This window comes from Balaenoptera borealis (genome assembly GCF_965194805.1).
Source record: "Balaenoptera borealis genome assembly, chromosome: 7".
NCBI lineage: Eukaryota > Metazoa > Chordata > Mammalia > Artiodactyla > Balaenopteridae > Balaenoptera > Balaenoptera borealis.
Window position 1 is genome coordinate 51,819,202 of NC_138864.1, and position 23,825 is coordinate 51,843,026.

General features: G+C 34.9%; 1 long non-coding RNA gene across 1 annotated transcript in view; it reads left to right on the forward strand.

The window, feature by feature from the left end:
* LOC309631838 overlaps positions 1-23,825 on the forward strand; it is a 51,861-nt gene continuing 28,036 nt past the window's right edge. Inside the window, exon 1 of the long non-coding RNA XR_014246599.1 lies at positions 1-23,825. This exon is cut by the window's right edge and continues 8,816 nt beyond it. This is a non-coding gene — a long non-coding RNA (uncharacterized lncRNA).

A 23,825-nucleotide genomic window follows, 5' to 3' on the forward strand; every position in this document is an offset into this window, starting at 1 on the left:
AATTAAAGTTTTTAAAAATATTTACATTAATAATAATAAATTAGTTGTATTACACATAGGGCCATACTCATAATGTGAATTCATTTTATTCAGTGGACACTTATATCCTGTTACTAATTCTATTTTCAATGTGTCAAAATTAAACTTGGGGTATTCAGTCAAATCCTATTTGCAATGAATAATATAGTGTATTTGAGAAATAGAGGTTCTTCATTGTAACTAAATAAGAGGGGCTTAATTATTAGGGTTTCTACATCAAAACAAGACAACTATCTCAAGAGAAAATGAAAATAGAATGCATAATGTAAGCAGCCTTCATAGAGGGCAGATCCATTCTTTCTCAGCCATATGTGTCAGAAAACTAGTCTGTGTTCTCTATGTTTATTTCTTTTGTCCTTTTGCTCCCAATTCTCCAGTAATCTTATTCTCCACTGTACTTCAGTCGCCCACTGCCGAGTTCAAAACTTAGACTTTGGCATTACCAATAAATATTACTTTCTCTAAAATTGCAGTTTCACTTTCCCAATTTCCTCAAACCCAACAGCAATCCCACTGATAGCAGATTACATTTCCATACTAACACAAAAAATAACTTAAAATGTTTGATAAACATATGCAAAACAAGACATTTTCTTAAAAGCTAGGAATATCAAGATAGTAAGAATTTAAAGACCAAAGAAGCAATCAGAGGAGGTTGCTTTTGGTTGGAACACATCCGCCAATCATGATGAAAGACAGCTGAGTATCTGAGCTATAACTGTGAAGGCTCAAAGGACCAAGGGAACCTACATCCATTCTAATAAGCACTGCCTCCCAACGTGAGGAAGCTGCTAGATACCCATATGTAACCTAAGCAGGGAACATTTGGGTTATACGCTTCAGGACAACGATGATTAGAGTTATCCTTTCAGGGGAAGTCGTAGTCCTGGTTTGAGCATGGGAAAAAAATAAAGAGCTAAATCTTTTTCCTAAGAAACTGAACCCTTGGCCAGGTGTCATATGAATTTCAGTTCGAATTTGTTTGATTATGAGTGGCCAAAGAATCTTCAAGCATGGTTTCATTTTGTAGAACCTCAAGCACTTGGCAGAAGCAAATGAAAAGGCAAATACATCCTGGAAGACATACCTTCATTTTAAGCCTGAGTGGTTCCCTAGAAGCTATTGTAAAATGTCACCAAGGAGCACCAGGCAAAGAAAATGAAGCACACAGCAAAAAGTCACCATGACTGAACCCAACCAGTGACATAAAAGATAAGGAGTTAATGCAAAAATATCAGTTTCTTAAATGTTAAAAGCAAGGAAATCTCTACAGGAAGTCAGAAACTATAAAATGACAAAGCAGATCTAAAATAACTGAATCTTACATTATTCATAGATGCAACATAGTGAAACAATTATAACAGTATTTGCAGTCAAAATAGCCTTCAATGCTGCATGGGTAATTGCTATATGACAGAGATAATACGGCAGATCAGCAAGAAAAAAAAATGGTCTTTTCAAACAAATATGCTGAGAAAACTGGATATACTTATGGAAAACTATGACGAAGAACCTGTCCTAAAAACAGAGAAAAAAATCAGTTATAGATGGATTCCAGCACAAAATATGGAAAGCAAAACTATAAAGCTTTAACAAAATATTATAGAGAATATCTTCACAACTTCACTATAAGAAGTTATTTTCTTGGGCAAAAATAAAGGAAAAGCCAGATAATCTTAGACACCATAAAGGAGAAGATAATTTTGCTTACATTAAATTAAACATGTATTCATCCACAGTGAAGAATACATGAGTAAACAGAGGAGTTACGGAAATGAGATAGGACATGTGTAGCACATGTAACTGATAAGAGGAAATTTTAGAATTTCTGCAAATCTCTCTCTCACTGCACACACACACACCCCCACCGCCACCGCCCTCACATGAGCACACACACACATAGATAATCTAATAGGAAAAAGAAAAAATAATCTTGAACAAGCAATTCATGGAAGATGAACACCAAGTGGGTAATATAAGAGAAGGTATTTAGCCACATAAATAATCAGAGCAATGAAAATAAAAACTGTAGAATAAATTACACATCCATCAGATTGTCAAAATTGTAATGTCTGACAATACTGTTAACAATGGTAAGCAACAACTTGTATGATCCCATTTTTATGAAAGGTCCAGAGAATGTAAATCTTTAGAGATAGAAAGCAGATTAGTGGTTGCCTGAGGATGGAAGTGAGCATGAGGGGTGATGGCTATGAGAAATATACTTAGGGTGATGGGAAAGTTCTAAAATTGTATTGTGATGATGGTTGCACAACTCTATAAATTTATGAATTTACAAAAATCGTTGATTTTTTAAATACTGGGAACAAGTGAATTCTATGGTATATAAATTAAACCTCAATAAAGCCGTTAATTTAAAAAAAAAAAAATAATGTGAAGGAACAAAAACTAACATGCAATGCTGATGGGAATGTAAATCAAAATAACCATGTTGGTGAAAAAGTTTGGCATAATTTATTGAAGTTGAGAATATCAATACCATATGACCCATCATTGCCAGCCGTAGGATATAAATTAGAAAATATCTTGCCCATTTGCAGCAGTATATCTGAATAAGTATTGGAGAAGTGATGTTTGTCAGTACTTCACTGAAAACATCCAAATTATTTAGTACACATCAATATAAACAAATTTCAGCTGAAATCAAGAGCACACTGTTGACAGAAGTAAAATAAAGGAATGCGTAAAGCTTTATTTCATACTCATGTGGTTCAAAAACACGGAAAATAAAACTATACTTCTTGAAGACACACATACCTTGTTCAGGTGTACCTAGGTGGTAAGACTGTAAACTTACACAGAAATATAATTCTCACAAAAGTAATAGATATAGCAGGGAGACAGATTTAAAAACACTGAAAAGTGGATAATTCTGAGGTATTGTAAATATATTATTTCTTAGCCGGTTAGTGTTATATACTTTTAATATTTTAATTGTTTATTAAATTGTGCGTATAACTCTTATAATCATTAACAAAATGCATATATGGTTCGTGCATTTTTTCTATATTTGCTATTTTTCACAATAAAAAGAACAATTAGAAAACAAATATTTAGGTAATGTGGATAATAGAAATGGCAGAAACTGACATGAAACACTTTTTATAACATTAAATATACATTTAAAATTATTATTTATAACATACATATACATGATTACTAATATATATACATATATGTAATTGCTAAGCTCAAGGCGACAAGTAGCATCACTTTTAATTAATGCACTAGGAGTCCTAGGTAATTGAATAAGTCAAGAAAATAAAAGACATCAGGATTGAAAAGACCGAAAATGCTGTTTTTCGCAAATATGATTTCTATGTAGAAATTTTGGAGAACGACCAAATAATTGTAATTAATATTCAACTTGTAATTTACAGTTCATTTAAAAGAAAATCATGTCTGTAAACCACAAACATAAAGAAAATGTAATTTTATAAAGATAATTATATTAAAAACATCCATCTCACGTTGTTAAGAAATTTAACAAAATTTACGTATATCCTTTGTAGAGTGCGTACTGTGCATCAGTCACTGGGATGAATTTCAGAAGTTCAAAGTAAAAAACGGTCACTGTACCCATCCTCATGGAATGTTTTATGTAAGCCACAGAAAATTAGAAGGCAAATTAACGATGTTATGGTTGAGAAAGGAGCTTTCTAGAGGTAGAATAGTCCCAGTTTACATCTGTTTTGCTGACATAATCATAATAGCACCTCCTTTTACCCTCAATTATGTCCAAGTTTGGAAGATAAATTATATAGTCATCAAAACTAGCGGACCACTAGGACATAACCTTAATTTGGGTTATGGGTGTGGCACTAACCCTAATTTGGAAGTTTCAGGAACGATATCACTGAGGAAGCGGTGTCAGTGCCTGGTTGGACCTGAGTTATGATTCAGATTCATCCAAGAGAAAAGATAATAGGGGTTCGTGACACACAGAAGCAATAACACATCAATACTTACAAAAAAGGGAGACCATTACATTGGATAATTGAAAAAACAAATGAAAATGACTGAAGCCCAGACTATAGGAATTGTGCAAGAGAAGAGGGAAGTTATTTTGGGGGGTTTTTCTTGTGTTTTTTTTGTTTTTGTTAGTTTCTGGTGTACAGCAAAGTGATTCAGTTATACATATACATATACATCTCTTCATATTCTTTCCCATGGTTTATTACAGGATTTTGAATATAGTTCTCTGTGCTATACAGTAGGACCTTGTTGTTTATCCATTCTATATATAATAGTTTGCATCTGCTAAACCCAAACTCCCAGTCCATCCCACCCCATCCCCCAACCCTTGGCAACCACAAATCTATTCTGAATCTGTTTCTGTTTCGTGGATAAGTTCATTTGGGTTCTATTTTGTATTCCACATATAAGTTATATCATAGGATATTTGTCTTTCTCTTTCTGACTTATTTCACTTCATATGATAATCTCTCGGTCTATCCAGGTAACTGCAAATGGCATTATTTCATTCTTTTTTATGGCTGAGTAGTATTCCATTGTATATCTGTACCACATCTTCTTTATCCATTCATCGGTCGATGGACATTTAAGTTGTTCCTATGTCTTGGCTATTGTAAATAGTGCACCTGTGAACATAGGGGTGTATGTATCTTTCTGAATTATAGTTTTGTCCAGATATATCCCCAGGAGTAGGATTGGTGGATCATATGGCAACTCTACTTTTAGTTTTTTGAGGAACCTCCATAATGTTCTCCACAGTGGCAGTATCAATTTACATTCCCACCAACTCTGTAGGAGGGTCCAAGAACAGAGAAGTTTTAATGGATGAGGTTGGATCAATAAGCAAGACCCAGACAACTGGAGGGCTTTGGAGGCCAGTCTAAAGAGGACAAGGAGGCTCTAAATAGATTGCATGTGTTTGCAGAGGTAGTGAGTGGAGGAGCTGAAATGTAATAGCATATTGATCTGACTTCAAAATCTATGCTCTCATTGTATATATGGCTGGAATTCTGGGGAAAACATTTATGGAGCATGCAGAGGAAGAGAAACAGGACACTGAGAAGAAGAATCAGGGAGGAGAAAGATCAGGAGGGAAGGATACCATGCAAGCTGAGGGGAAAAAGCTTTGAAAGGTGAAATATTCCGCAGCATCATGTACTCTAGAGAAGTCTCATAAGGTAAATGGACCTGAAATTATGAATTAGTCTATTTAGGAGTGAAAATCAAAATTATGGATGACTCATGTGCTCCCTTGTCTACTAATGCCATCTTTTCTTACACTTGACATCTAAGCAAGAAAACTCAAGGTCCTCATCAGCTTCTCATTGTTCATATTTCTATAAACAATTGATTCTGGGGACTACTGACTTTTCTTCCCAACTATCTCTGAAATCTATTCATTTTTTTCTTCCTTCACTTCCTTCCTTTCCTTATAAATCAGATTATTATCCCTCACTTAAACAATCACTTTAGTATGATATGACTTAAATGTGGAGTCTAAAAATGCAACAAACTAGCAAACATAACAAAAAAAAGCAGACACAGAAATAGAGACCAAACTAGTGGTTACCACTGGGGACAAGGAAGGGGGAAAGGGCAATATAGGGGCAGGGAATTAAGAGGTACAAACTATTGGGTATAGAATAAGCTACAAGGATATATTGTACAACATGGAGAAAATACAGCCAATATTTTATAATAACTATAAATGAAGTATAACCTTTAAAAATTGTGAATCACTGTTGTACACCTGTAACTTATATAGTATTTTACATCAGCTATACTTCAATAAAAAAAATAAAAATAATCACTTCACCTGGTTAGAAGTAATTAATGAAAAGTGTATAAAGTTCTATTGTCATTTTATATCAAGTTGAGAAAGAACAGCCTTACACAGAGGCAGTTCTAGGAAAAATTGACAGATCTGACATTAAAAGACCAGACTAAACATATATTAAGAAAGTAATATAAAAATCAACGATTAAATTCTTTTCACTGCATTAATAATACCAAGAAAAAGAAAACAATTCTTTTAAGTTGCTTTAAGTGAAATACTTCCATTGATTTTTATTTTGATCTAGTTTCATACCACTTAAATTTTTTAAGGCCTATGGAAAGAAGGTGAGGTTTTCTTAAGAAAATTGTGACTATCCTACACTGTATATTAAGTAGTTAGGGCAGGAAGTGTATTACCTAGTGGTTACAAGATTAGGTGATCAATTCTGACATGACTAACCAGTTCTGGTCTCAGATCTTCTTTTAAACTGTGGCTATAATTGTGCCTGCCATATGTAATATCCTTGAAGCTTAAATAGATGTCTAGCACATAATAATTGCTAAATAGGTGTTTATCATTTTTTACTAACTGATATACTTTTTATAATAATTAAAAATTTTACTTTGAATCAGGGTTTTCTCTTTTTTTTTAGCATTCTTCTGACTTGAAATCCTGTACATTTATAAAAACAAGTCGTGTGGTGAATATGGTTAACAGTTTGTATTTTATATACCAATTGGTACTAAGGATCTCAAATAAAATTGTTCTCATCTTAGAAGACAGGATTACCAATATTTTACGTAGAAAACTTCCTTTAGTTTTTTGTTTGTTTTTTTACTGGAGTATAGTTGATTTAAAATATTGTGTTAGTTTCTGCTGTACAGCAAAGTGAATCAGTTATACATAAACATATATCCACTCTTTTTTAGATTCTTTTCTCATATAGGCCATTACAGAGTATTGAGTAGAGGTCCTTGTGCTATACAGTAGGTCCTTATTAGTTACCTATTTTGTATATAGTAGTGTGTAAATGTTAATCTCCAATCTCCCAATTTATCCCTCCCCCCTTCCCCCCCAGTAACCATAATTTTGTTGGAAAACTTCCTTTACTTTTATCCTCTAACTTACATTTCCTTCTTCTCTGCTCTAATTATATTTTTCTTTCTTGCGACCATGAAACTCAGTAGAGAGTCATTATATCTACTTTCTGTCTTCCCTTGTTGGCCACCCCAATTCACTTACTAAGCCAAAAAATTCATCCTCAGTTTTCTTAATTCCTTGTCATATATCTACAATCCATAATTTGTTAAATTATTTTTGTTATTCTCTAAACTTCCTGTACTAGTTTACATTTTCCTTTTAAGTCTTTAATTAAATATTAAACAGATTCTGTAGCTGACGGTAGAGGTGCTTAATGTAAAACATGTGAATTTTTCTTGAAAGTCTACTCTATAGTTGTTTTTTTTTTAATTATTTTTCCTGTTCCTCAGTTTTTACATTCTCTTCCACCCAAGCAGAAACACTTTACAGTTTCCTGATTGCCAAGGATCCATCTTGGTTTTCCAATCACTTCAACAGACTCCTTCATATCCTGTGATGGTTTTATGAACCTATTTTCCACACAGATATATTTAAAAGAAAATCTGGTATTGAAGTATTTTTTTCCATATTACCACAGAGTATTGAATTTGCTGTAGACATATTTGTTGTGAGGCATGGTACCATGTTTTGTTGTTGTGCAAATAAATGTGTCCTGGCACTGACAGTGATTAGGACAAAATGCATCATTATAATTGGCCAGTATACTCAGAGAATTTCTGATTCATTCATCTCTGGCAACAAAACTTCTTGCAAACACTGATGGTGAACGTCCATAGAAAGCAAATATTTGCAGAAAGGTGTTTAAAGGATATTTAAAAATCAGAGTGGAATTATTTGCCTAAGCAATGAAATAAAATGTACCTAATCAATGTTTCATTTATCTAATGTGAAATCTTCACAGTCTATACAGGGATACAGTGCATTCTGGTTTGTGGTATGCACTGATTCCCCAGGAATCACCATCACAAGCCAATAAATGGACAGTCTGCTCTTATGCTTTGAGAGGCAAAAAAGTGGTTGTAAAGTGCTACAAACATGAAATCCTTTCCCACTTGTGGCTGGCTGGTGGAAATTCACTGCAGAAGACCAGAAAGAGACTTGACTTGGCTTTTCCCTTACCAAAGTGGGACTGGAAAATGAAAGATTTTGAAAAATTAAAGACTCATTTTAAATATATATATATTTTGTGATTCCAAAGTGGACTTCACAGATGTTTTATCTATAATTATCCATCCCCCACACCCCTTTCTAATTATAGTGTGGAAAAAAAAAAATCAGTGATGCCCAAAAATTAGAATTAAAAAAAAAAAAAGAAAAACTCGTACAACTTAAATGGTTTGAAATGTTTTGATTTTTTTCTACTTAGAGATTGTGAGAACAAGCTCCTAGAACTTTTTGCTTTTATTATTAACTTTCTAGAGTACTTTATTTCACCAAAAGAGAAAAGGGAGTCTACAGTCTTTCTTATTCTCACAGTTGACTTTACATTTAAGACTTTGTTAAATCCATATTGTATTTTTCATATGCTGAAATTTATTGAATTCCAGGTACTCTGGTTGAGGTTACTAATACCCAAGCCTGTGACAAGTGCAGGTGACTTTCTCACCTTAGTCATGGGGGCAGATAGAAAGTTCATGTACACATGAATGGGATCCGAGGAGACCCAGACACACAAGAGAATTCTTCACATCTTCAGTCCATACACTTCTCTGCTTTCTTTTTTTTTTTCCCTAGTAGTTTTAATGGGTCAAGAGAGAGATGGGTCAAGAGTGTGAATTGCAGACTCTGGTTCAACAATCTAAAAGGGTCATTTGTTTTCATTGGAAGGGAGAAAGTATAAGTACCTTATAGGCAACCAGAATGATAAGGTAATGTATCTCTTGGCTCTAATAGGCATTTATATCCTGTTATATACTCTCTATACCTATATTTTCCTCTGACACAGTAAGAGAATCATACTTGAGGGACTACTTCAAGACAAATTATCACCAGAAATGTGACAGCACAAGGAAAAACACTATTTCTTCGCCACTATATCATTTAATGGTACATTTCCCGGCTACTTCACCTAACTTCCTGTGTGGGTCAAAGAGAGTGTGGCCTCTGTGTGGATATTTACCTTGGCATAGTTGTTCCCTCTCTAATTTTCTTCGTCCTCGCTCACCTTACTGTGGCTGGAAGCCCCTTAATATTCAGGGAACCAGACCAAAATTAAACTTTGTATTAAAGTTAGTCAAGGGGAAGACAGCATTCTGGGTGTGGACGGGGAAAGCTGAGATCTATCTCTGTATCGCAAGTCAGTCAGTCTGTAACTGGCGTCTTTAATTCTGCTGTCAGTTCCTCTTCCTCCTGTTGATCCTTCTTCAACAATGAGACACTTCTACAAAGTTCTCAATTTCTCTCCCTTTCTCTCCTTTTCTCTTTAAAAATTTTCAAACACTTGATTTTTCGGTTAAAAAAATTAAAAGGTTCAGAACACAGCTAAAAGATCTATAAAAATTTGCATGTAATTACATTATAACTGCTTGATAGTTAATATCAATACACTGCACATCAAAATAGTTGTTAGGTCAACTCTGTGCTATGTCTTGGTTTGAGGAGAGCTTTCTTTTTTTTCCTAGTAGTACTTTCTTGAATATTGAAAGAACAAAGTTTTGATATATTGGGGGAAAAAAAAAACGTGACATATCTTTTGTGGTAGTTTGATGTCCTGCAAAATTGTTTGTCTCTTATTTACAAATAGCGCTCATTGCATGGCCTTGCTCATTTCAGCTTATCACATAATCACCACTGTAAAGGCATGTACATTCACTTGCAACAAACCAGTGTTGACTTAGTTTTTTGTTTTTTTGTTTTTTTTATAACTTTATTTATTTATTTATTTTTGGTTGTGTTGGGTTTTCGTTTCTATGCGCGGGCTTTCTCTAGTTGCGGCAAGCGGGGGCTACTCTTCATCGCGGTGCACGGGCCTCTCACTATCGCGGCCTCTCTTGTTGCGGAGCACAGGCTCTAGACGCGCAGGCTCAGTTGTTGTGCCTCACGGGCTTAGTTGCTCCGCGGCATGTGGGATCTTCCCAGACCAGGGCTCGAACCCATGTCCCCTGCATTGGCAGGCAGATTCTTAACCACTGCACCACCAGGGAAGCCCTTATTTACAGTTTTTGAGTGCAATGGAGTAGCACATTTATGAACAAAGAGCTCCTGGCATATCAGTATGCAGCCCAGTAGTTGAAAACTACTTAATGCTTATAATTTTGGCCTGTTGCTTCTGGTCCAGTCTAGATTTTCTGCAATAGCCAAGAAATTATGGCATATTTATCCATTGATGTGGCCAATGGGCAAGACAGGAGATACCTGAAATTACTGGGAAATTATTAACTTTAAGGTACTGTGCTTAAGGCATCTTATATATTAGTTCATTTAATTCTCACATAAACCATGTGTTAAGATTATTTTGAAGAGACTTAGAGATATAAAGAAAGTTCCCAAGGTCTCACAGCCATTTATCAGGTGACCTGGATTTGGATGGGGGGGTGTTTGCTCAGTGTCTGCCATACTACCCAGTGAGTGGAATATATGTTTGGCCACTCATCTCTTTAAAACTTTTCTAACTGTAGCTCTTGGTTCCTAACATCATTTACTGAGCCTTGTTCTCAGAGACAGCTAAGTTGGCAGAAATTTCATCTTTCCTAAGAGAAAGTCCTAAAGAGCAACACATTTATGGACCAGAAGAGCAGCCTCACTTTTGTATTATGTTTAATCCTTTTCATTTAAGAGACCATTTTCTCATTAAAAACGTGGGTGCAGTTACTTTCCATTTTTGTTAACACAAACAACAAAAAAATTGGCTTACCTGTAGGAAGGAAGGCAGTCATTTAGCCATCTGGCCTGGAACTTGATCCTCTACCAAAATTGATGGAAATAGTGTATTTGGAGATAAATCCAGAGTTAGAGCCAGGAATTGAAAAGTTTTCCTATTTGTAGATCAGAGACTTCTTTCTTTGTAGAGAAAACTCAAGTTCCTCATGACTTGTATTGATACCTATTTCTTGGGCTACCCTTATATGTTGGCTTGTATTATACAAGCTTAGAGTTTTATATATATATATATTAGAATTGACTTTGGGGTTAGTGAAAATTTTGTCAATTACTAGGAGGTTACCTGTCTACCCATCAGTTGGAGGAGCTGAATAAGCACCATCACCACTATCTACCTAACGCTCCAGGCAGCAGCATCAGTCATGTTAGACACTCTCTTTCAGGTTTTCCAAACTCTATTGATCTCACTTGTTCTTTATTTTAGGCTAGTGTATCACGTCTCAAGCCTCAATCTTCATAGAAACCACCTGAGGATCTTGTTAAAGGCAGATTTGGATGTGATAGGACTAGATGTCTAATAACCTAGTTATTAATCATCTCAGTTTCTAATAATGGAGGTGGTGCCAAAGCTGCTGATCCAAAGGCCACTTTGAGTAGAAAGGCTTTAGTCCTGTTGTTTTTAAAGTGTGGTCCTAAGCCAGCAGCGTTAATACCACCTTGGAACTTATTAGAAATGCATATCCTCAGGCCCTATCCTAACACCGCAAACTCTGAATCTGATGCCAGCTAAAGTTGGAGGAATCACAGCTTTCGACTGCTTTCTATCACTCCATTTCCTTTGCCACTTGTCTTAGCTCAAGTGCACATCAAATCTCTCTTAGACTAGCCAAAGGGCCCTCTAGCTGGTCTCCCTCAAATCTCATTTTGTTATAAGCCATCCTCTACATTACTACCACAATGATTTGTACACTGAAAATTGGAAGAATTTGCCCTCCTCAAATCCCTCTAAGTGCCCCCTTTCTTTGCAAAATAAAGTCTAAAGTTTGTAACCTAGCATTTATAGGCTTACTAAAATAAATCCTAATGATTTGCAAACAGGAAGTGATAGCTCAAGTTAAAATTTCTAGATAGAATATCATTCGTGGATGTAAAGGTTCATTATATGGGACAATTCATACAGGGAAATAAAAAAGATGATGGCTCAGGGAAATCAGTGTTCTTCATCTTGGTCTCCCTAGCTGTGAAAGAAGCAGGGGAAAAAATAGAATGATAAATCTGAAAAATGCTAGAGTAGGTTTTGCCTCTATTCAGGAAAAATAGTGAGTAATGATGGTTCTGGTTGCTCTATGAGGATTGGTTGAATAATATCCCTCCACCTCTAGGTAAATTTTTGAAAGAAATTCTATAATAGGGAGAGGAAAATTTAGGTCAAATTGTAGAGTTTGGAAAGTTACAAGTATCTGTAATTACTTTATTTCAATGCCAAACTTTTTTTTCTTTTAATATGAAGGGTATTAAAAAAGCTGGTGTGCTTTTTCCAATCTTGGTGCCACAATTTGGCATTTTTTTGTGAGGAATAAAGTTTAAAAATGTTTTTCACACCCTCTCATTTTGGTTCCCCATATCTGTTTCTTAGGTTAGGTAGATGAACCTACTATAAAGTTTCTTTCAGAAGTGCTCAGTGTGATATTTTCCTTTTCAAAACTGAGCCCATAAGTGTGGTTATAGTCAGTGTTGTTTAAAGGGATTTTAAGAACTTGCCTGATGAAGCCCATAGTTAGTTGAGTTTAAGATTACCTTGCTATGTTACAGATGTTTTCCTTTCATTTGAAAGCCTTTTACTTTTGTTATGATTTTATTTTGTTTTAAGGATATTGTCAAGTAATATAAGATTCACAGTTAATTAAAAGTTAGTTAGAAAGTAGAAAATGAAGAAAACTCTTTCCAAAGAAAACAGACTGTAGATTTATAAAAGCTTGCATCAAGGTTTGCATCAAGTTTTGGTAAAAGTTATTGGCAGTGGTGATGGTGGCCATTGGGTTAGATTAACTTCCTGATTAACTTTATGTAAACAGATGAATGAACCTATTATAGTGAAAGATGAAAATGAATATATTATTTGTCCACATTATTTCTTTTGTGTAACTCTAAGGAAAAATAATTGACTTAAGAAAGCAGAGTCTTTCTGATGTCCTGTGAATCTAGATACTTGCAAATCATAATTATCTGCAAAACAGGGTTTTAAGAAAACTGATTCAATTTTATAACTTTGTATAAATCACTTATTTTTCTGGAATTCAGTATCCTGAATTATAGTATGGAGTAAATTATCTTTGAAGATTCTTCCAGCCTATAGTATTCTGATTTGGTAAGTGGTCAAGAAGTTAATGTCTTTTTTACAATGGAGGATGGCTCCATGATGTATTTATTCTCTACCTGACATATAGAAGCTCAATTAGTATTGAGAAGCTATATCTGGACAGCCTTTCAAGTAGCATTTTTGAGTACCAATTCTACTTTAAAACTTGTGTTGCATTAAGTTAGAACATTAATGCCGATCTCAGAGATATATCAACAAGATCATTTCCTCATACTTTTGGCATGCTGTTTTTTTTAACAGGGCAATAAACATCTCTACATTTAAAAAAAAAAAAGTTTCAAAGATTCCACATAAATTTCCACAAAATATAATTCAAAAAACTCAGAAGAAAATGCAAATATATGAAAGCCATGTTAATCATTTTTCACTAGATTGGTCTACTTTCTCAGATTCATCTTTAATTTTTGAGCACAAATATTAAACCATTCTCTTTCCTTGTAGCTTTCTACATAATGTAATCAGGAGATACACTGGTGCATAGCATAAACAGTAGATGACTGTGTAAACATTTGAAGTAATATCTGCCCTGTCTAATGTGAATCTATTGTATATATTCATATAGGTGCAACTAAGAGCTCTTTTCTTTGTAAATAAAATATGTAAATAGCTGATTTGTAAGTACCTATTTCTTTCAGTTATCCAACTTTCACAGATGAGGAAAGTAAAGTAGAATTGAATGAATATCTGAGGCCAGTATATAATTGTAAGCAGAAAAGTTGTTGTTTTTTAAATGTTTCCCCAAAATGAATGAGCTAGAATTTCGCAGTGAGTACCAGAAATCGTAGCACCCACATGGAAGCTATGTTGAGAGCGGAGGTGGGAACAAGGAACCGTAATAAGTGGTGGACTTTGGGGTACGTTTGCCACGTAAAACCCCTCAAACAACACTGCATGGCATTTTGGCTCCTTGGATTTCATGAGATTCAGAAGGTGGATGAGAAGAGATACAAGTTTGGCAGAACATTATAGCCATGTAGTACAGGTAATGTTGTTGAGAGAATCAAGTAGGCTTATTCAGAATTACATCTTCCACCACTTGTGAAATTAACCTGATAATGGAGTTAATCTTTTCCCTGCTTTTCTTCTCCATAAATATGTGAATGAGAAAAGTTTTTTCTATCTCACTGAAACATATGGTTAAAATAGGTAGTGTACTTGAAAGTGCTTTCCAAAAGTATCAAGTAGTTTACAGTTCTGTAACATTGTTGATCATTAAATAGAGACAACTAAAGTAGACTGGAAATTTAACATGTGCTACCCAGAATACAAATTCCTTAAATATATTACCTAAACTAAAACTAACAATAACTCTATAAAATACTGGTGGGTCCTCTTTTTAGCTTCATTTTACCAGCGAGAAAACAGGCTTGTCCATGCTCCTAGAGATTTTCAAGGAGAACTAGAATTCATACCTAGGATGGATGATACCCAAAACCATCTAGTAAGTTCTAGGCACCACATTAAGTTACGTATTTTTGTATTTCATAAATATTTAAGTATTGTGCTCAAAATCTCTTAAGGGGTAGAATTAGAATTCACACCAAGTCTGTGGGTTTCTATGTTTCTGTTTCAAGTTGTCAAAAACCACCATTACAATATTTCTTCCATAATTGAGCAGCTCTTCAAGAACTGAATATTTGTCATACGTAATTTTTATTTTATACCGAAAATAGTGCATTGCAGACAAGTGTAGATTCTCAAAAATCATTTTGAGATTTAATGTTAAGCATTTCTATTTTTGAATAGAAAGCAACCTACCATATCTATGAAAAAAACATATGCCCAGGAATATAGGCACAGACATAGAGAATGGACTTGAGGACACGGAGAGGGGGAAGGGTAAGCTGGGATGAAGTGAGAGAGTAGCATTGACATATATACACCACCAAATGTAAAACAGATAGCTAGTGGGAAGCAGCTGCATAGTACAGGGAGATCAGCTTGGTGCTTTGTGACCAGCTAGAGGGGTGGGATAGGGAGGGTGGGAGGAAGGCTCAAGAGGGAGGGGATACAGGGATATATGTATACATATAGCTGAGTCACTTTGTTATACAGCAGAAACTAACACAGCATTGTAAAGCAATTATACTCCAATAAAGATGTTAAAAAAAAACATATATTAATCCTTTGGCAGTCGTATCATTTGCAAATATTTTCTCCCATTCTGTGGGTTGTCTTTTCATTTTGTTTATGGTTTCCTTTGCTATGCAAAGCATTTGAGTTTAATTTGGTCCCATTTGTTTATTTATGTTTTTATTCCATTATTCTAAGAGGTGGATCAAAAAAGATATTGCTGTGATTTATGTTAAAGAGTGTTCTGCCTATGTTTTCCTCTGAGTTTTAAAGTATCTGGTCTTACATTTAGGTCTTTAAACCATTTTGAGTTTATTTTTGTGTACAGTGTTAAAGAATGTTCTAATTTCATTTATTACATGGAGCTGTCCAGTTTTCCCAGCCCCACTTATTGAACATACTGTCTTTTCTCCATTGCATACTCTTGCCTCCTTTGTCATAGATTAACTGACCATAAGCGTGTGGGTTTATTTCTGGACTTGCTATCCTTTTCCGTTCATCTATGTTTCTATTTTTGTGCCAGTAACATACTATTTGGATGACTGTAGCTTTGTAGTATAGTCTGAAGTCAGGGAACCTGATTCCTCTAGCTCCATTTTTCTTTCTCAAGATTGCTTTGGCTATTCAGGGTCTTTTGTTTCTCCATACAAATTTTAAAAATTTTTTGTTTAAGTTCTGTGAAAAATGGCATTGGTAATTTGATAGGGATTGCATTGAATCTGTAGATTGCCTTGGATAGTATATTCATTTTGACAGTACTGATTCTTCCAATCCAAGAACAGGGTATATCTTTCCATCTGCTTGTGTCATCTTCAATTTCTTTCATCAGCATCTTATTTTCAGAGTAGAGGTATTTTTCTCCTGCGGTAGGTCTATTCATAGGTATTTTATTCTTTTTGATACAATGGTAAACAAACAGCTCATGCACCTCAATATCAGAAAAAAGTGGGCAGAAAACCTAAATAGGCATTGCTCCAAAGAAGACATACAGATGGCTAAGAGGCACATGAAAAGATGCTCAACATCACTAATTATTAGAGAAATGCAAATCAAAACTACAATGAGATGCCACCTCACACCTGTCAGAATGGCCATCATTAAAAGTCTACAAACAAGAAATGCTGGAGAGGGTGTGGAGCAAAGGGAACCCTCCTACACTGTGGTGGGAATGTAAATTGGTACAGCCACTATGGAGAACAGTATGGAGGTTTCTTAAAAAACTAAAAATAGAGCCACCATATGATCCAGCAATCCCACTCCTGGGCATATATCTGGAGAGAACCATGGTTCGAAAGAATACATGCATCCCAATGTTCACTGCAACACCATTTACAATAGTCAAGACGTGGAAGCAACCTAAATGTCCATCAACAGATGAATGGATAAAGAAGATGAAGTACATATATACACTGGAATATTACTCAGCCATTAAAAAGAATGAAACAATGCCATTGGCAGCAACATGGATGGACCTGGAGATTATCATACTAAGTGAAGGAAGTCGGACAGAAAAAGAGAAATATTGTATGATATCCCTTATATGCAGAATCTTAAAAAAATGATACAAATGAACTTCTTTACAAAACAGAAAGACTCAGTCTTAGAAAGCACACTTATGATTACTAGGGGTGAAGGATGGAGGGGAGGGTTAAATTGGGAGTTTGGGAATCATATATACACACTACTATATTTATAATCGATAACCAACAAGGACCTACTGTATAGCACAGGGAATTCTGCTCAATATTCTGTAACAACCTAAATGGGAAAAGAATATGAAAAATCATAGATACATATATATGTATAACTGAATTACTTTGCTCTACACCTGAAACTAATACAACATTGTTAATTAAGTATACTCCAACATAAAATAAAAATTAAAAAAATTTTTTTAAAAAACCCTACATAAATATTTTCCTATTCATCAAGGAAATATCATTATCAACAATTTTCTCTGGTTTTACAAATAATTTTTGCACCTGAAATTGTCATTAAAGTCAGGCTTGTTTGATAAAGTAAATAAGCTCTTCCTTCAACTCCTTGTCTAAATTAGCATCATCAGCTTTTGATTGAGATATTCAGACCCTAACTACAATTTGATACATGCTGAATACTACTACCCCCTTCCCACTAACAAATCACTGTGTGATATAAAAAAGCCAATAATGGGAAATGGGTCTATGAAACAAGACTTTTATTTGGTCTGAGACATGAAGCACAGGCTATCGTGACTAAATTCAGGAAGAGAAAATATAAGCAACCAAAGGCATGAGGGCTTTGCACATGACAGGCAGGCAATTAAAACCAAACTAAAAAAATATATAAACAAATATTTTAAGAGTTGACTTGGGTGACAGGAATTATTCACAATATTGTGTCAGATACTGAATAGAGGAAGTGTATTTTTTCATTCATACCCGGATATCACACATTTCAGTACAAATTGCATCTGACAGCTATTATCAGAGAACTGATTACAGTGGTCTACATGTAAAAGGGTTTGTTTTTCTCTTATAACAAGAAATCCGGAAGTAGGCAGTTGCTATCGTTGTTTCTATAGTTCAGATATCAGGGCCAAGTCTCTGTGTTTCTCTTAGCCTTTTCATCACGGTTCTAAGACGGCCGCTACAGCTCCATCCATTCCTGTCTTAGGTACCAGGAATTATGATGGCACAAAAACAATAAAGAATGCCTCCCAACTGAGTCACATGTCTTTAAAGTGCTTTCCCTAAAACCTCATCCAAGGGCTCCTGCTTCCATTTCCTTGGCACCCTCATTGTAAAGGAGGCTGGACCATGGTGCTTTATAATGTAAGATTTGCCACTAACCCAGAAATAAGGATCCTATTACCAATAACAAAGATGAAAATATATGTGGGAGAGACAAGCAGTTTTTTCTGTCACTACACCCTAGTGAAACTGCTTCACAACTGATATGAGGAGAAAGATTATATAATTAATAAGTTGTACTTATTAAATTGTGGACCAGTAACGAGTAATAGCATGAGTTCAATTATTAGATGGTGGCTGTGAGATATAAGAGTTGGTATTTTCCATCAGTCCGTTAAGACACATCATGAAGAATAAAAAGGGAATTCACTTAGTCAGTTCAACCAAATAGCTAAAAGCATCAGTTTCAAATTTTCATCAAAGAATTTTGATATTCCTTATACTTACTCTAATGTTATTAATTAGCTTTTAAAGAAACACTAATCAAGATACAAAAAAATGCTTCCAGAAAAGAAATTAAGACTTCAAATGAGAAAGATAACAATCAAATTTGCATGGCATTCATATGTTCTAATTTCAAAACCGTCTTCAATTTGTTTCATCATAATATTTTCAAAAGTAAAATACCCAAGTTATAGTAATGAAAATTAGTGAGAAATATATGAATGCTTTAAGTTAAGAAGCTTTATAATCTATTTCTCACCTTCCTTTAGATGTTGCTTTATCATTTGGACTGTAAATGGAGTAATGGTGTAGGGATATGGGGGATAAATCAGGCTATTCGATAAAATGTATATATTTGAAGGCTGACTTAAGTGACTGATATGTTTAAATATTTTCCTACTAAATATGTTTCCAGTGTCTTAAAAAATTTAATAGCAACATAAAGCCTTAATATTCTTGCAGGACTAATGTAGTCTATTTGGGGCTTTCTGTAGCTGATAGAAGTAACTAAAAAATTAACAGTCCAAGTATAATTCCTTTTGGAAATCCCAGATAAGTTAATTAAAAGCAACTTAATTTAATCTTCCAAAATTGTGCTGTTTACATTATGCATCTGATTAACTGCCAGAACACTTTTTATTTAGTAAATACGCCTTCATGCATTTTCTGATATTACATTTTACAGGTGACAGATGGCCCTAGCATGTGTTCTATCTTGGCATGCAATCTAAATTCCTGATTCCAATGACCATGCATGTGTGGATTTGTGTGCAGATGTGTATGTGCATCACATAGAAATATGGACATCCACACCACACGTTCTTGTCTCATGCTGAAGGGAAAAAAGTGCCTGATTATTAACAACAAATAATCTGCAAGGTCCGAACTCTGATTGTTTTATTTCTATAAAACAGAGGATTGAAGGGCTTCTCAGACAACCTGAAGTAGATGGTTGGGAATATACTGTATTCCCAAAATTTAATGTTGGATGGTCCCTTAGAGGTCATCTAGTGTCCCTTATTTTAAGGAAGGGACTTGAAGTTATAGCCTGGAGGGTTTAAGTCAATGAACAACATCATGAAAATAGAGGCAGAGAACCTCTGTTTGAGGTGGAAAATAGCATTACTCCAATCTTTATAAGAATGAAAAAGCTAGAAAATCTGAAAGTTAGTTACTTTTTTTTAAGTCACCAGAGAACTGAAGTCACAGAGCAACCCAGTAACCAAAAATCTGGGAAAAGCCAGGCACTGGCAGGAAGAAATTGTACCTGAACATTTGCTTACCTGACCCAAACACCACCAGATTCTATGTAAGCCTATAAAAAGCTACAGCTACAACTTCTCAATTAGTTACTAAATACTGAGTGCAGGCTAGTGAGAATGTGAAGCCTCTGGGGGCAGGTACAGAGGGGTTCACAAACTCAGGTTTTGCCTCTACAAATGCCACAACACACTCATAGGCAACATCAGGGAGCATTCTGAGAAAGCATTTATTGAGTGCTGGCTCAGCCATGGTGGGTCCAGGAGTGGTTTACAGACATCACTGCCAAAACTTCACCCAGTTACCGTCCCATCTCCCCTCCAGAATAAAAGCTTTCATTTGCAAGGGAAAAGCAATAAGAAGTGTCATCTAAGAGCACTGGTAGAAAACCATTCCAGCTTGGGGGAGAGGGGTGACAGGGAAGAAAATCTTTACCTCTGAGGATGATCAGGGACACATGCTATTACTAACTCTAGAGTTGGAGGAAAGCAAGAGTTCTAAAGGCCATTCTTCTGAGACTGAGGAACACAGCACCATGCTGAGACTGTGGGTTAATCAGAACATGAGGGAAGATCCTTCCATCTCACCCACAACATAAAAAGTATTGCATAAATAACAGTGGGATACAGTTGAGAAGTCTGCATGAGATATTATTTCTCAGGAACAGTGCAAAGGAAAGACACAAAGCCAATGGAGGAAAACAGTCATTGACAAAAATGCTCTGACAGTCTACTTGATAAAAACCAGCTATCACTAGAGGGCTTTAAACCTGTGTGTCACTCCTGTGTGTGTATGACTGAGTGTGACTATACTAACACACCTCACACCAGCCAGTTCTCTATTAGAATTACATAAAGCCATACACTGAAGGCCAAGTAGAAGTTTCTCTAAGAATAGAACATATTTACCTCAGTGACTACACTCCTTAAGAAGGTGTCAGTTTTCAACAAATGAGGCAAATCAAAAGGCAAGTAAAAACACAACACAAGGAGACAAAATCATCATCAGGCCAGTTGTAAATATATAATTATAAGATAGGAAATTTTCTAAAAACCTGTTATGTTAAAGAGTCTAATAGAAAAGATAGACATGTAAGTTCAGATACATAATTGCATCAGAGTGATGGACAATATAAGAGAAAATTCAAATGGAAATACTAAAAATTAAAAACATAATAACATAAAAAAACAATAATGGAGAAAAGTAATGTAAGGCCTTCAACAGCTTCATTGGTAGACCTGACACAGCAAAAAAAGTCACTAAAATCATCCAAAATGAAACAAAAATCAAAAAACAAAGGAAAACAACAAAATAGCAAAAGAAACAGAAGAGAGTGCCTAGGAACTGTGAAAAAATAACAGTTTTGCATATGCATAATTGGAATTCAAAAAGATGAAGAGAAAATGAGGTGGATGAAACTTTTTAAGAAATAATACCCTCCCCCAAAAAAGAAATAATACCCAAGAAGTTTCCAAAATTAATGACAGACACCAAACCACAGACCCAAGAATCGCAGGGACCACTGAGTAGAATAAATTAAAACATATACACACACGTATATCTAATTATATTCAAACAAACTGCTGAAAATAAAGTCAAATTAAAAAATCTTGAAAGAAGCCAAAGAAAAAAAGACATATTACTTATATAGGAATGAGGATGAGAATTACAACAGACTTCCATAAAAACCCAGGCAAGCAAGAACATGATAAAGTAACATTTTTAAGTGCTGAAAAAGAAAGGGGAAAAAAATCAACCCAGAATTCTATAACCAGTGAAAATATCCTTCAAATAAAGATAAAAATTTTCTAAAACAATCAAAACACCTGAAGACCTTCATTGTCATCAGAACTCATCTAAAAATCAATTTTAAATGAAGTTTTTCGGTCAGAGAGAACATAAGAAAATTGTATCTACCCCCAAAATGCAGAGAATTGAAAATGGAATAAATGAAGATAAATGAAATTTATTTTCTTTTTTTTTAATGTTCTAAAAGATAATAATGTAAAGCAAATATGGGAATAATGTATTGTGTGTTAATAGTATACATAAAATGCATTCACATGACAATATTACATAGGATGGGAGAGATATAGAGTTGCCAATCATTTAAATTATACATGGAGTTGTGTAATATTATTTGGAAGTTGAATCTGAGCAATTAAAAGCTATATATTGTAAAACTAAGGGAAACTACCGTTGTTTTTGTAATAGTATAAATAAATCAATCAATGAGATAAACTACAATCATAAAAATACCAAAACAGAAGAATGCAGGAAAAAAGAAAAAGAGAAACAAAGCACAGATATAAAATAGAAATGATCGTCTTAGATAGTAATGTTATAACATACAAGTTAAAGGACAGAGATTGCCAAATGAGATATGTAAAAAGAATGCAAACCCCAATACGTAGGTTGTCTATAAGACACTCACTTTATTTTTTTTTCCAGTTAGCTCTTTTGTTTTATTTTACTTTGTTAATATATTTTTATTGGAGTATAATTGCTTCACAATGCTGTGTTAGTTTCTGTTGTACAACAAAATGAATCAGCCATATGCATACCTATATCCCCATATCCCCTCCCTCTTGCGTCTCCCTCCCTCCAACCTTCCCTATCCCACCCCTCTAGGTCATCACAAAGCACCGAGCTGATCTCCCTGTGCTATGATGCTGCTTCCCACTAGCTATCTATTTTACATGTGGTAGTGTATATATGTCAATGCTACTCTCACTTCGCCCCAGCTTCCCCTTCTCCCTCCCCGTGTCCTCAAGTCCATTCTCTATGTCTGCATCTTTATTCCTGCCCTGCCACTAGTACTATTTTTTTTAGATTCCATATATATTCATTTTTTTTAGATTCCATATATATGCATTAGCATACGGTATTTGTTTTTCTCTTTCTGACTTACTTCACTCTGTATGACAGACTCTAGATCCATCCACCTCACTACAAATAACTCAGTTTCGTTTCTTTTTATGGCTGAGTAATATTACATTGTATGTATGTGCCACATCTTCTTTATCCATTCATCTGTTTATGGATGTTTAGGTTGCTTCCATGTCCTGGCTATTGTAAATAGTGCTGTGATAAACATTTTGGTACTTGTCTCTTTGTCAATTATGGTTTTCTCAGGGTATATGCCCAGTAGTGGGATTGCTGGGTCACATGGTAGCTCTATTTTTAGTTTTTTAAGAAACCTCCATACTGTTCTACATAGTGGCTGTACCAATTTACATTCCCACACAGTGTAGGAGGGTTCCCTCTTCTTCACACCCTCTCCAGCATTTCTTGTTTGTAGACTTTTAATGATGGCCATTCTGACAGGTGTGAGGTAGTATCTCATTGTAGTTTTGATATGCATTTCTCCAATAATTAGTGATATTGAGCATCTTTTCCTGTGCCTCTTGTCCATCTGTATGTCTTCTTTGGTGAAATGTCTATTTAGGTCTTCCACCCATTTTTTAATTGGGTTGTTTGTTTTCTTGATATCGAGCTCCACGAACTGTTTGTATATCTTGGAGATTAATCCTTTGTCTGTTGTTTCATTTACAAATATTTTTTCCCATTCTGAGGGTTGCCTTTTCATCTTGTTTATGGTTTCCTTTGCTGTGCAAAAGCTTTTAAGTTTCATTAGGTCCCATTTATTTATTTTTGTTTTTATTTTCATTACTCTAGGAGGTGGGTCAAAAAAGATCTTGCTGTGGTTTATGTCAAAGAGTGTTCTTCCTATGTTTTCCTCTAAGAGTTTTATAGTGTCTGGTCTTACATTTAGGTCTTTAATACATTCTGAGTTTACTTTTGTGTATGGCATTATGTAGTTTTCTAATTTCATTCTTTTACATGTAGCTGTCCAGTTTTCAAAGCACCAATTACTGAAGAGGCTGTCTTTTCTCCATTGTATGTTCTTGCCTCCTTTGTCGTAAATTAGGTGACCATATGTGCGTGGGTTTATCTTTGGGTTTTCTATCCTGTACAATTGATCTATATTTCTGTTTTTGTGCCAGTACCATATTGTCTTGATTACTGTATCTTTGTAGTATAAAGTCAGGGAGCCTGATTCCTCCAGCTCCATTTTTCTTTCTCAAGATTGCTTTGGCTATTCAGGGTCTATTGTGTCTCCATACAAATTGTAAAGTTTTTTGTCCTAATTCTGTGAAGAATGCCATTGGTAGTTTGATAGGGATTGCATTGAATCTGTAGA